We start from the raw sequence: 14,316 nt of genomic DNA, 5'->3' as shown, positions 1-14,316 counted from the left end.
AAAACCAAATACTTAGTAAGATTTCAATATCTTATCACCTATGCTTTTTATACTGTATCAAATAGATGGAAACGCAAAAAAAGCATTTGACCGGTTGAATCAGACCAGGGGTGTCAAAAAGGGTTGGACAATACTGGGAATTTGTGTGTCTATCCATCCATCCATCATCTGCACCGCTTATCCTTAGTAGGATCGCGGGGGTACTGGAGCCCATCCCATCTATCTTCGGGCAGTGGGCATCGGACACCTTGAACTGGTTGCCAGCTAGTCGCAAGGCACACAGGGACAGACATTTCGCTCACTCATTCACACCTAGGGACAATTTGGACCAGCCAATTCACCTGAAATGCATGTTTTTGGAATGTGGGAGGAAACCGGAGAAAACCTAAGCAAGCACGGGGAGAAAGTGCAAACTCCACACAGGAGGTTCGTTCTCATGACCTCAAAACGCACACGCGCTAACCACTGCGCCGACGTGCTGCCTGTGTATCGATCCGATCCAAGTAAATACATGGTAGTATTGATTCATACCACTATGTTTTGCTTTGATATGTCGTAGATCGAATAATATAATTAAATTGTTGATTATGATTCTATCCATTTGTGGTGTTGCCACAGTAGCAGACAACTTAACCACATAATTGACATCTGGTATTTTACTTTTCCGTTGTTTAAAAGAAACAAAATTCAATTTTAACTGGGTTTTTTTTTTTGCTTCCGGCCTTTTTTTAACTTTGGGCACATGGATTTTGCTCTCCTTTAGGCCTCCTTTATATTTTATTCATTTACTTTAAAGTACTTCATTGTGCTGCCCGCAGTGGCTAGTGTTTTTTTTTTTTTTGTAGTGTTTATCAAAAATATATATCAGCGATTGAATTATTTCGCAGCTCAGTTTATTTAATTCAGGGAAACTCATGCAGAGCGGAAAGTGACAAAAATGGCATACAAACACTGATTTGGATGTTTGATTTGATTATTTAAAAGTCTTTCTGATTTCTCTTTCTATGGGGGGAAAAAGAGTAAAGAAGGAAAATACGTTTTTAGCACGATAACGATATGAGAAAAACAAGACCCGCTCTCTGTTGTCGGCTGAAACCAATCAATGCATTATCACTTTTTTCCTGGTTCTTAGAAAGAAAATAGATTTTTCTGAGGCCAAGTGCAAATGCACACTTGTCAGAAAATCAAGACTTCAGGTGGTTTTATATCGTATGCCTCAACAAAACTGTACGGAAGAAAAATAATTAAAGATGATGGCAAGATTCTTATTGGCCCTTTCTTTGAATTGTATTTTCCACTGACAACAAGGTATCGTAGCTCCAGATGTCAGGGAAATCTGCTTTGTTTTTCTTGACAGTCACTCGCAAATGTTGCTTGCAATCCAATACGACGCATCGAAATGTTGAGTAGGTTTGCCAGGGTTGGTGTCTGACTAAATTGTGCTTGGTTTCAGTTCATTAATGCCAGCGTAAGACTATACAAAACCAATTTCATGAATTAACATACTAACTTATTCCAATAGCTGGAAATAGGAAACTTTAATGTATGAAGCTGTCCAAGGTGGTGATATAGTCAATTCGGACCTGTAGTTGTTCTATGATTTTTTTTTTGATAGAACATAACATTTGTGAATCTGATCGATTTTGGCCTGCGGATATTGCATTTTGGAGCATGGGCTACTGGGGCATCATTAATGATTCATTTAAGGGATTCCATCTTCTCGTTTAACACTCCCCTGGAGTGTGTACCTGCATGTCTTTGCAAGGTTGCAACCTGCGCCGCATATCAAAGGCTTTGCGTTTTTCCAGCAGCGCCGAAAGTTAATCCAGACGTTTCGTTCGACCCCTCCGATTCCTTTTCTTTGGCGCTAGGATGAGCTGCTGTGAAAAACGGGGAACGTCTCTGGTACAATAATGTAGGTCATCTTCCAGTATGCCTCACAGCTGGGAGGCGATAATGGTGGAGAGGAGATGGGGAAAAAGAGAGAGAGCATTCTATGGATTAGTCTGGATTATTTCAATGTATGTGTTTGTATGACCAGTTTGGTGGATGATCCATTCAGAATGTTCACCGAGTTTCAGGATTGTAATATCTCTACGGTATACAGTATGAGCTAGTTACAAGGTTCGTATATATCTTTAGAAATGTTTAATTTTTAATGTTGTGTTTTCAAGGATTGGAAAGTGCTTGAAATTTGGGTCAAGTGCTTGTAAATTCTTGAAAGTGTTCACATGTTTCACAAGTCTGCTTTCTGGTAGTTTCACTTTGCCATTTCCTGTCTTCCCTTGTATTTAACAGCAGCTGGCATTAGTTAGTACAGCATTGTCCTATGATGCATCATCACCCCCTGCGAGTCACGGCCAGTAGAATAGGTGTATACTGGACCTAAACAGGGCATTAGAAATGGGAATTACTGCAAGGATGACGAATCAGTTATAAATTTTAATTGTGAGCCAAACAAAAAATTGAGATGGCATTTCCCGGTGGTAAATTGTAATGGGAAGAACTTCCTTAAAATGTAAATTTCATATTACCACCATTGTACTCAACACCTATATGTGGAGAGAATTGTCCCATTTTTTTTTTATATACATATTGTTCAAATCCACAAATATATTCGTTATTTACTCCCGATGTAAAAATTATATGTTTCAAAAAATGTATACGCAAGAACAAAATCGCAGGTATTGGATACTGGTAGATCTGCAAAATACATGATTGACACCAGATTTCCTCTTTCAATGGTCCTGCAGGGATTTTAAAAGATGGGCTTTTGAAAGTCCTTAAAAGGTGCTTGAATTTGGGAATGAAAAAGGTGTTTTGAACCCTGTATTTAACAGGGGTTATACATACTGTGTATATTTGTATATTAATTGGAAAACACTAAAAACTTCTGCCCACTTATGGAAACCATATCATTTTCCATGATCAAACATTTTTTAAAAAGCTCCAGGGAGCCTCCAAGAAGCGCCAAAGAGCTGCATTTGGCTCAAACGCTGCTTGTTGCTAACCATACGTATCCAGATCAACAAATATATTCGCGTTTTACTCAAAATCTAAATATCATATGTCTTGTTATATGCACACGCAAGATAAAAAAATCACAAATATACTTGTGGATCTGCAAAGTACATGATTCACACCGGATTTGTTCTTTTAATGTTAATGTAAAAATTGAAAATTGGCTTTAAGACTCCTTAAAAGTGCTTGAACTGGCCATGAAAATGATGTACGAATCCTGGTTCTTGTCTTAATGTTATGCACTGGGCATATTTGTTAATCATTTAAAAACATGTTTTTGTTTTGGGTTTATTTTTAAAAATTGCACTCTTCAAAACTGACTAATAAAGTCAAGGTTTTTATTTTTGGGCAACATGGCCTTGCCCAATCCCCTCCTGATTGTTTCATTTGGCTCCCATGTCAATTGACATTTCAAAACATGGCCCCATCATTTCCTGACACCGGCGGACATTCCAGGGTGTAGTCTAAGTCTTGCACAAAAGTCATCTGGACCAGGCCCTGCAGTGACCCCGAACCGGATGGGTGGCACTGGCAGACCTAACATCACTTCCTCCTTCCAAGTGGTACCGCTTAATGACATGACCCCCTTTTTTAATCTGTAATCTGCTTTGGTTGGATTAAAAAATGTGCCACATTTGCCCCTTTTTGGAGCAATTCCATCTATTTATTTAGGTACTTATGAGCCATCTGTCAAATGACACACAATCAGAATGAAACGTCAGTCACTCGTCTTTGGCCTTTCATGAATTCAATTTGGTCTCTTAAAGCGTGTTTTCCTCTTTTTCTTAAAAAAATATAATCTGAAAGCTATCGGAATTCAACTTTTAGACGCATGAAAGCTGTGTGGAAACTACTGTCAGTTACCTGGCCTCTGTTTCCTGTTGTTTTTGGGACCAACAGAGTGCAAATCTACTTTTAGTTTCACAAAATTTGCCTTGAGGACACGACAAAGTGGTTGTTTGGTCTGTTATTGAGCTGACTACCCCCATGCAAATGTGCTCTTCCTTTTGTCCCGAACATTCCGCTTTGTACCTGTGAGTTCATCCTATTGAGACAGGGGGGCCACAGCGGTGTGGTGGCGATTTTATCCACACGTTTTTAAACTAGCTTTTGTTTGTAGTCATCCAAATTGACGGTTGATGTGCTGGCAGGTGGGTAGGATTCTTTCATGAAGAAAACAGCTACAGTTAAATTTCACTTTATTTTGGTGTTCCTTGTGTTCTTACATAAAAAAGTTGTCTGATTAAAAGAAAAAAATCGGATATTTGAGAAATTAAGATAAACATTTTACAAGAATATGTATTCAGGGTTCATACGGGTGCCTAAAATCCTTGAACATTTTTGAATTCTTAATGTTGTTTTTTTCAAGGTTTGAAGATTGATTGACTTTTGGGGAAAGTGTTTGTAAAACTTTGAAATTTTGCATGCTTCTCAACAAGTCTGCTTTAAAAATGACATCATCACTGCTCGCTGGTGACTTTGCTTTGCCATTGCATTTCTTCTTTCCTTGTGATTAACTGCAGCTGCCATTAGTTTGTACAGCATTGTCTTATGAGGCGTCATTGCCTCCTATGAGTCGTGCATAAGAGGACAGAGACATGCTACACCTAAGCAAGGCACTATGAAATGTGTATTAGTGGCAGGATTACAAATCAATTAGGGACATTTATCATGGGACTTGCAAAACAATTACGGCAGCATTTCCCAGTAGTAAATTTAATGGGAAGAACCTCCTGCAACTGAAAATATAAGCTACATTTTACTGTCTATTTTACCCAAAACCAGTATACCCGCGATTTGCTCAAGATCTAAAAAACATATGTCTTGATGAATGCACATGCAAGATTAGAAATATTTGTGGCTTTGCAAATATATATATTTTGTTTTAATAGTCCTGGAAAATTTGGAAAATTGGCAGTAAAAGTGGTTGATTTTGGCCATGAAGCGAACCCTGTGTATTCTATCAATGATTAAAATCTAGTAACCTTTGATAGAAGTTGGGATGAAAGCGTGCTGATACGAGACTTAAATGTACAGCCGTTAAAGTACCAATTTTCAAAATAACGAGGTGTTAAATGATCTAATGATGAACTAGAAATGTCAAAAATACAAAATTGCCATTTCTTTAATTCATATGTTCGGAAAAAGTATTCAAATGTATTGAAGTATTTCTTAAAGGGACAATCTGTATTATTTAGCACCTACTCATGGAAAACAAAACTTAATTCATTAAAAAAAACAAGCTTGATTCGAAAAAAGCAAAAATACATTATCATATAAACATACATTTTTTAAAATACCTGTTGGTCAAGAAATCCGTAATAATTTTGAATTACAGGAGCCTCACCTAAATGGATATGACATAATGGTCCGTCATCTTGCTGCTACAGGTACCAAAATCCTAAAAAAAAACACCGGACAAAAACATGAGGAGTAAAATGGTGCATTGTGGTCAGTTTGAGTCTTTGTAATTTGTATTCTTCCTTGTGCTTTTCAGCACTCATTTTTATTGCATTACAACATACAGCAAGATCTATTGGACAAATACCACGCTGTCCTTATAAAAATGATTCGGTTTCATGTGTCCCTAGTTTTTTGGTTTCAGCAAACCATATATACAGTATGATGTGAAATTTGTGTCTATCTATTTATATTATTCGTCGATAAAAGCAAGTGACGTTGCAAAAACCAGTATGAAACACTCATCTAGCTAAATGAAAAGTGCTTTTCAAGGATAAAAGCATTTCAGAAAAAGTGCAGTATTTACTCGATGACTTTACCTAAAATTGTCTTAAACAATAAAAAAATATTTTAGTAAAATAGACTTAACATATTACAAACATATGCATTTTAAAAAAATCATTTTGAGTGTGCCACAAGTACTCCTTTATATCTATCAGCGAGGAAAGAAAAGACTGCACCTGCATGGCCGCCTTTTTAACAAACTTGGATCAGGTTTCCAAGAGGAATGTAGCAGGCCGCCAGGTGGTCTTTTTCAGGAGGAGGGAAATGAGATAGATGCAGGTTGATGCCAGTTGACAGGTGAGCATCGAGTGTAGCCACAATGCAGCAGGCATCTGGACCGCCAAGCCCCGCCCCCTCCGACCAACCATCGAATCCTTCAAACTGCGGCTGAGCAGTTGCGGGACAACGGAGGAAGTCATTAATCTCCATTTAGGTGACACATCAAGTGGCGGTGCAGCAAGTCTGGCAAAGGAAGCACATTTAAACGCTTGTGGGAGGGCCAAAATAAAAACCTCACTTATCTCCAATTTGTGTCTCTCTAACCATTTCACGCACCACTGGCAAACATCATCTAGATGGGCTCCATTCAAACAAGCCCCAGGAAATGATGCCAAGGTAAAGACGACCTGGAGTGTGCCTTAGGTTATGACTGGGTTATGAAAGCGGTTGAGAGATTAAATTGAGTATGTACAAACTAGATCCAACTACAGCTACATCAGGAGTAAGCACCATAAGATTTGTTTTATGTAAAGTAAGGTCAAGACGTTGCCATGCCGCCCCCACTAGTTAGCCGCAATCTGTGTTGATTTGGAACTGGAAAATAAAAACTCATTAAAATGAATTGGTCTTTGCTTACAACTTGTGCCATCCCTCATGCAGTTTTTGAGAAGTAGATTATGCCTTTAGCAGCCTAGGACTGATCCCCTTGCCATCTTCTGCCATGTTTGCGTCCAGTGCAGCTTTTTTCCTACGGGCCCGGCCTGACATGAAGAGTTTCTTTTTGGAGTGAAGAGATCTGACATCCCCCTTGAGATCCTCCTTAGCACAAAGAGGCTTGTTCCAGACATTCTTGTCTGAGGAATTTGGGAAGAGGAGGAGGAGGAGGACGCTAACCCTTCAAAATGTAGACTGATGTTGGAATGACACCACAAAAGGGGGTTTTCTGGTGGAGATTGAATGATGGGAAAAAAATCATTTGATCATCTTGAGCAAAATCTTTCAAGCTTGTCGAGGCTAACACAATATTGCTAATGTTCTGCGTACAAGATCCCAAGAAATAAAAAAGTTTGAATGCTTTGTAAGCATAGAAGTGAAAATTCCAAGCATACCAAAATGCTTAGCAACAAACCACATGACCTTGCTTTTTTATAATTCACAATAATGTTATTAGTATAAAAAAAAAGATCACTTGCATGTGATAACTACAATGTAAATACAAGTCAAACTGTCATTTGTTAATATTCGTCCAGAAATGACGGGATAATCTAGCTAGCTATAACATATCAGCAATCACCGAGAAGCTGCAAAGTATGCGATTAGCAATAAGCACCATACTAGCAAAGCTAAAAATTTGAAATGTCAGCGGTCAAGTTTTTAATTACATTGGAGATAAGGACAGTTTAGTATTTAGGTTTCGACTACCCTTTGATATATTATATGAGAGGAAATTTTACTATCAATTTATCCATTACAGTGGAACCTCGGTTTTCGACAATAATCCGTTCGAAAACCGATTTGTTCGATCTACGAAAATCGTTTTTCCCATTAAAAGTAATGTAAAATCAATTTAATCCGTTCCAACACCCTGAATGTTTACCATGAACGTAAACATGAAGCTAATCGTACTTTCGCGTTAGCGTAATCTTTCGTACGGAAGATTACGCTAACATGAAACGTGTAAAAATAAAAAAATCAGGTCGTTTATACGTCATTTAGCACCCGGGTCTCCACAAAAAGTGGTGAGCAGTTAAAGGATAAAGAAAATAATTATGAATAGGATTTCTTACCTTTGTGGTGCTCAGCAGAAGCCATGCTGTATGTATAGCAAGATCGGAAACTCGCACACCTTCTTCATATTTTGCTATTATTTCTTTCTTAAATGCAATAGTTGTACGCACTACTCTTCTTTTTTCACCTGTTGCAACTTTGCTGCTTGCACCGACCTTCTTCTGAGGCATAATTAGGGGCTAAAACACTCCGTTCACTGATATTAAAAGCGAAAGCGAAAAGAAGTGCGCGCGCACGTCATAAGTTATTCACGAGGGGTGGGGGCAATCTACACGATCTACACTCGTACGCCGCTCAGCATCGCACCCTAGCGTACCGGCGTTCGAACTCTGATTTTTTTGAACGAAAAGCAAAACAAGAATATCTCGAAATTTTTGGTCGAGAACCGATTTGTTCGAACTGAGAGGCGTTCGAAAACCGAGGTTCCACTGTATTCCAATTTCAACTCCTGGTTTGGTGTCAGTGTGGTCAATATCATAGTTGCTCATTTTTTTCATCGCTAACTTTACGTTTTAAGACTACAAACTATTTGAGGCTGAGCCCTGTTAGCAGTAGGTCAACCTATTGTGAGTTTTGCCGGGTCGACTGAGAACCCCAACCAGTGCCTTCTTCCAGAACGACAACAAGATACGCCTTTGACAGGCAGTTTAAAAGAGGCCTCGTCGCATCAGAGTCCTAACAGGTGGGAGTTGAATGGAATCTCCATACCAGGGTGTCAAGATTAACACCGGACACACTTATCTTTTATCTGTCTCTGTGTAGACATAGTTGTATCAGAATCTTACTCTTTGCTGCATTTGGTGTGAAAACCTAAAATGTTTTCTTCACTGTGAATGTGTAAAACTGGAGTGTCATGCCCAATTTCGTTATCACAATATGTTAACCCATTTTGTAACAATGACAATAAAGGTATATTCTATTCTATTCTATTCTAGCCAAAAGACATTGGAGGGCCCATTGGAGACTGTAGACAAGCATAACATTCATTGTCCTTGGTCTGATTGCCAACAATGTTTTCATGAAATGTACAAGAATTTCTCTTTGAATCGACAAGTGATAACTGTACTTTGTTTCTTGAAGCAAGGGTAATCAATGTGTTTTATGGCATCACAAAATGTTTTTCTTTTGAATTAACTACAAGTATGTGTGCGTTTTGTGCAGTGGCTATGCTTTTAGAAGAAGCCCCACGCTTAATTCTCTTCAAGACTTTTTTCCACTTTGATGCCCAAAGTGTGCCACGTATTTCCAGTTTACTCTGTAATTTTATTTTGATCTCAATTGCTGCAGAAACATGTTTTAAAACTGAAATTTTGAAAATGGTGGCAAAGGCAAGGACATCTGTCATGTTTGAATATATTGAATGGGATTCATTGCCTTATTCACTAGCCTTGAAATCAGTACCCATAATGGATAGTTAAAGTTTTACCACTGCAGAGTAATTAATTAAAATAGTTTGAAGTCATATTTAATACCATTCCTAAAGTATTTGTACATTTCATCAACACTAAACTGTTAGCAAGTGTTCGCTTCAACCACAGTCACCAGTCCACGACTCTTTAATTGGGAAACGCTGACATGAAGGATTGACATTAACTCCTATTGTAGTGTACGTTGGAGTGATGCATGATGCTTTCTGGATTCTTTTTGTTGTTTTCCTCTGACGTTAGTTTGATTGTCTGAGCCGTCAGTCTTAAACAGGCTGAGAGACCGCGAGAGGATTTCTACCCCCTAATGATGATGGTAAGACTCGAAGAGTTTTTCTTCTTCTTTATTGCTTATTTGGACACCTACTTTAGTCACCTCGACAAAACATTCCAGACGTGCCGAGGGTTTGGGGAACGCGTCTCAAGTATGCACCTGGGCAACACCCCATAAAAAGCTCACTCTGGTAATGTTTCAAAGATTTAGTGATTTGTTTTTGTTTGCACTGCTGCACCCAATTCAACCCGTTCCCACGTGACTATTCTTGGGCCTTCTCTCCTCAGGAGCGCCGCAGGAATGTCTGCTTGCGAAGCGAGACTGTAAATAAATAATGGAGATGAGCTGGGTGTTGCTTTCCTTAGTGGCCAATGAAGGGTGTGGGCCTGTTTGCTCTTTTGCCAGCTTATGATTCAGGGACAAACCTAACCAATGTGTGTGTGTTTGTGTGTGTGTGTGTGCACATAAAACAGGCCATTTGTGAAGATTTGTTTGCTAGCATAGCTCAGTAAGCACTAACAACTTGCTGTTCATAAGGTTACATGTGTCTGAGACCAAGCTACACCTATCAATAGAGACAAATGTTGTCTTTACCTGTAAAGTTAGTCATGGTCTAAAATTTACCCTAGAGATTTGCGAATCTCCCCGCAAAATATTTGTAATATGTCCACATGTTCTAAAACCACAGCCCCACTTGCCATACTTAAACCCATCTGGAGGCACAAGAACATAGCAGTGAAATCAAAGATTGGACTTAAGCAAGCGCTGGTTATTTTCATCTCCCTCTATGCTTTCAAGACATTGACTTTCACGAACAAGCTATAAAGTAAAATCCAGGCCATGGAGATGTGATGGTACAGGGAACTTGTAGTCATAAACTATATAGCCCATGAGACAAACGAAACAGCGGCAACACCATCAGAGGACACATTGGACCCTGCTAAGAACTGTTGTCAATAGTAAGCGAACGAAAACTGTGGTGGTATGACTACGTCATAAGACCATCAGGGGAGCCAAAATCATTCTCCAGGGTACAGTCCAAGGAAGCAGCAGGAGAGGAAGACAGAAAAATAACTGGGCCAACAACATCAAGGAATTGACTGGTGCCAACTTTGCCATGACCCAAACACAGGCCAGAAACTGACAGCAGTGAAGAAAACTGTCCAGAGTTAATCCTCAGTGGTGGGCTGACATCCCAGGCGGTTAAGGGAACAATGAACCTCAAAGTAAATCCACAAAAAAAATGGATGTAGTTGCTAATAACTTTTCCTTGAAAAACAACAGGACCTGAGAGACGATCGTAATTTGGGCAGTAATCAAAAAAGCCATGCAATAATCAATTAAGTTGTTGGCTCCAAAATATATTTTAAAAGTTACTGTAACACATGTAACCAATTGAGATGAAAGCACTGTGTATCAGTTTTTGTTTTTTTTTTTAAACTTGCGGGGGTGTTTGTGCACAAACCTGACTGAGGATCGGAAGAAATGTTTAACCTTGCTTTTCTCTTTTACTGTGTGTACTGTATATATATATATATATATATATATATATATATATATATATATATATATATATATGATTGATATATTGATATGCTGCAGAGCTTACGAGGATTTGCCCCATGGCAAAGTCAGTTGGTCTCCCAGCGGGCTCCTCGTTAACCAACTCCCCCATGACAGGCAAAGGTGGACAAACCCTTTCATCCGCTGTCTGGGAAGGTTCGTTAGCGGCCTTTTGGTATATTTCTTCTTACAGACTGTGTTTTTGTTTGATAAGAGTATAATGATTGCACTACAGCAAACGGGGGCAGGGTTTACGCCTAACACGACAATTAGGCTTCTGCAAGAGGAGCAAGTGATGCTGCCGCCTCTATATTTAGAAGCCTCTCGCATGTCCTTGAATTTTTCAGGGATCTGTGGTGTTACCTGACACTGGAAGCCAGGTCTCTGGGTATTAGGGTGTTGTTTGGATGTGCTACTTATTTTGGATTATGAATGTTTGTAAATAAGAGACAAGTAAACAGAGGGAGTTTCAGGTGATAGTAGAGAATTAAAGGCCTTCCCACCTGAGGGTCATCCGTTTTGTGTGACTAGAACGGTTAAGTGCAAAGCAAACCTTATTTTTCTGAGCAATAATGGGTACGTGATTTCTCAGATTTGGCATCGTAACCATTTTTTTTGTCTGTTTGCAAATCAATGTATTTGCTTGATTTCAGTGTCATCCATTGGAATCACTCTTTCAATGAAGGAGCACTTAGTGAGCATTGATGTAAACTGCTATTCTGGCATCTCATTCTACCATCTTTCCTGGTACGCTCATAAACTTGTCATGTAATTGATTAAACTGTCCACTTTTATTTTAGGAACGATTTAAAAACACATTTGCAAATTAGGGTTTGGTCAACTATGTGTATATCAGAAGGGTTAATTTATTTTTGTACTTTTATAGCTGTCGGGATATTTTTAGGGGCAGAAAATGAGCAGGTGTACTGACGTGAAACGATCCAGCCAATTTTCGAGACTACAGATTTTTAAAGCTGGCGGTATTCTGTAACGACAAATTGTGTTTGAATATCTTATAGGAATTTGTATGTCCAAAGTTTTTCCATTACAGTCAGTAATTTACCTTCCGCATCAAAAAGATAAATGAAAACTTGATTGATAATCCATATGATGTACATAGTTGGTATTTTACATGAGAACAACAAGCTCATCTCTTGTCTTCTAATAAAATAAAAATGGATGCTAAAGGCACATTCTGGCAGCTTGCCAAATAATTAACATCATGTTTGTTCAAGGCAGGGAGATTTCATGGTTTGAATTTACTAGTTATTGCCCCAAGTTGTATTTTTTGCCTGGATTTCATTTAGATAGGCACTAGTTTTTTTCCTGCTTTCTTGAAGGTCTACAACAGATATTTGACTTTGGAAATTAGAGCTGATATAAACTTTCTGATTTCTGCTTTTAATGGTTACCTTACATTTTCAAACATGTCAAATGTGAAAAAAATAGCGCATTTGTTTTTTCATCAAATTTATATATGTTTCATCAGCATATTCCAATTATTTTTAGAGCTAATGCATTTTGAAAACGGGATGTTTTGTCTTTGTCATCCTGAGTTGTATTATCATTGCAGGAACACCAGCACCCTAGCAAGTCAGTCTCTGTATTGTTTTACGTGTTAAGAAAAGCTTTGGTAGTTTTTGTGAAGAATGCCTAGGCATTCTGTCACAGGTGCACGCAGTAATGGTACATTAAAGGGCGAGCAGCGGAAAAGGGGTTAACTGGCAAAAAAAACAACAACGGGGGGTTAACGGGGACCGATCATCGAAAGTATGTGAAGCAATTACTTATTTTCATATTTATGTGGAAGATGACCTAAAAGGTGTCATTCAGGTAAGCCTAACCCTATTTCGAGGGGTGACAGCCAGTGAACTGAAGTGATTCACGGCTGACCCAGGTAGAGCGGCAGGTACATCACGGTCTCATCACCAGTCATTCAAAGCCAAAATATTCACTCTAACATGAACACATTTCTAACTTTTTTAGTCCACAAGAACCCAAGGAAAGCCAAGGTACTGGGAGACCATACTCAGTTGCTAGTTCAACAAGCTTCAAAATTTTCGCAATGAAAACATTTATGGAGTAAATTTTCACATCCGTCATGTCCTGGGAATTTATTTATGGAGTGTATTGACCCCTTTCATCTTTGCAAGAGTTTTAATACACACACAAACACTCATTGGCAAACATAGAAGCGGATGTACTGGTGCAAATCAATTATTTGCTGTCCACAAATGGTGTGTGTACACACTCTCCAATACAAACTGACAGTGTGGCACGACGGCATCTACACACACAAGCGGATGTGGCGGTGTGAATCAATAATGCCGTGTTGTCACAGGGTGACATGTGAGCATGGCAGGGAGCAGATGGCCCCGGGGTGCCTACTCCCTCTCTCAGAGCCAGGATACACACACACAAAACCACACATGCACCACGGTATCAGTACCACAGCTGGGATTTCCCTGTGCAACACTGGCCATTAACCAACTGTATGCTATTATTATTGTTCTCCAAAATTCAGGGATAATGTGAGCCCTTGGTTGCATCTGGAAATAGGATCTTTCCAGTAAACGCAAAGTGAGCACAGCCCTTGCTCGGATGTCATCGCATGAACATGCTCCATTGATTTGGATGACTGAATGGACTCCATTTGGTATGGTTGCAGTATCATAGGACAACCTTGTAGGTCGAATCAAAAATGAACTGTTACACATGTATTAAACAAAAATGCAATTCTGGGCATTTTAATCGCTATGAACAGGGCTTATTGCTTTGCATTAGATGTCTTTTTTGTATTATTAATGACGAAGTCAAGTGTAATATATAACCTGAAACAGAAACTTCTGGTGTCCTTCTACAAAGCCACAGTGGATAGCCCTCTGGCATACAGTAAAACGCAGGCACCGGGCATCAATTTTACTCAATGTGCAAATTTTAATTTGTTGTTGGTATGTCATCGCAACTTCTAGTAAAGCCATCTTCTTCAAAGAATGTAGCGAGCAATGGAAACTAGGGGACTTGACAAATTAATTTTATTCCCCTCAAAGCTGTTTTGAAGAGCACATTTTGACTATGCAGAATGCTTGAAGGGTAGCTTTTGCTTATTTTCAATCAATGTACATTTTTCCAACGGTTTAATTCACGTCTGCCATTTTCATACATTTCATATGCTGACATGTCTAGACGAGGGCAGAGGAAGAAGGCTGGTCTTACCACCGTCTTCTAATTAAGTCTGCAAATTGACCTATAAAGTACTTCATTTGTCTTTCACATTTGATG

At 38.9% G+C, this 14,316-nt stretch overlaps 1 protein-coding gene across 1 annotated transcript in view; it reads left to right on the top strand.

The window, feature by feature from the left end:
* Positions 1 to 14,316, top strand: part of bcl2b (BCL2 apoptosis regulator b) — a 40,994-nt gene that overhangs the window by 1,327 nt on the left and 25,351 nt on the right. The window lies entirely within an intron of this gene.

The sequence above is a fragment of the Urocampus carinirostris genome, chromosome 1 (assembly GCF_059441175.1).
Source record: "Urocampus carinirostris isolate Australia breed hairy pipefish chromosome 1, RoL_Ucar_1.0, whole genome shotgun sequence".
In the NCBI taxonomy this organism is placed as follows: domain Eukaryota; kingdom Metazoa; phylum Chordata; class Actinopteri; order Syngnathiformes; family Syngnathidae; genus Urocampus; species Urocampus carinirostris.
This window is presented reverse-complemented; position numbering and strand designations above follow the sequence as displayed.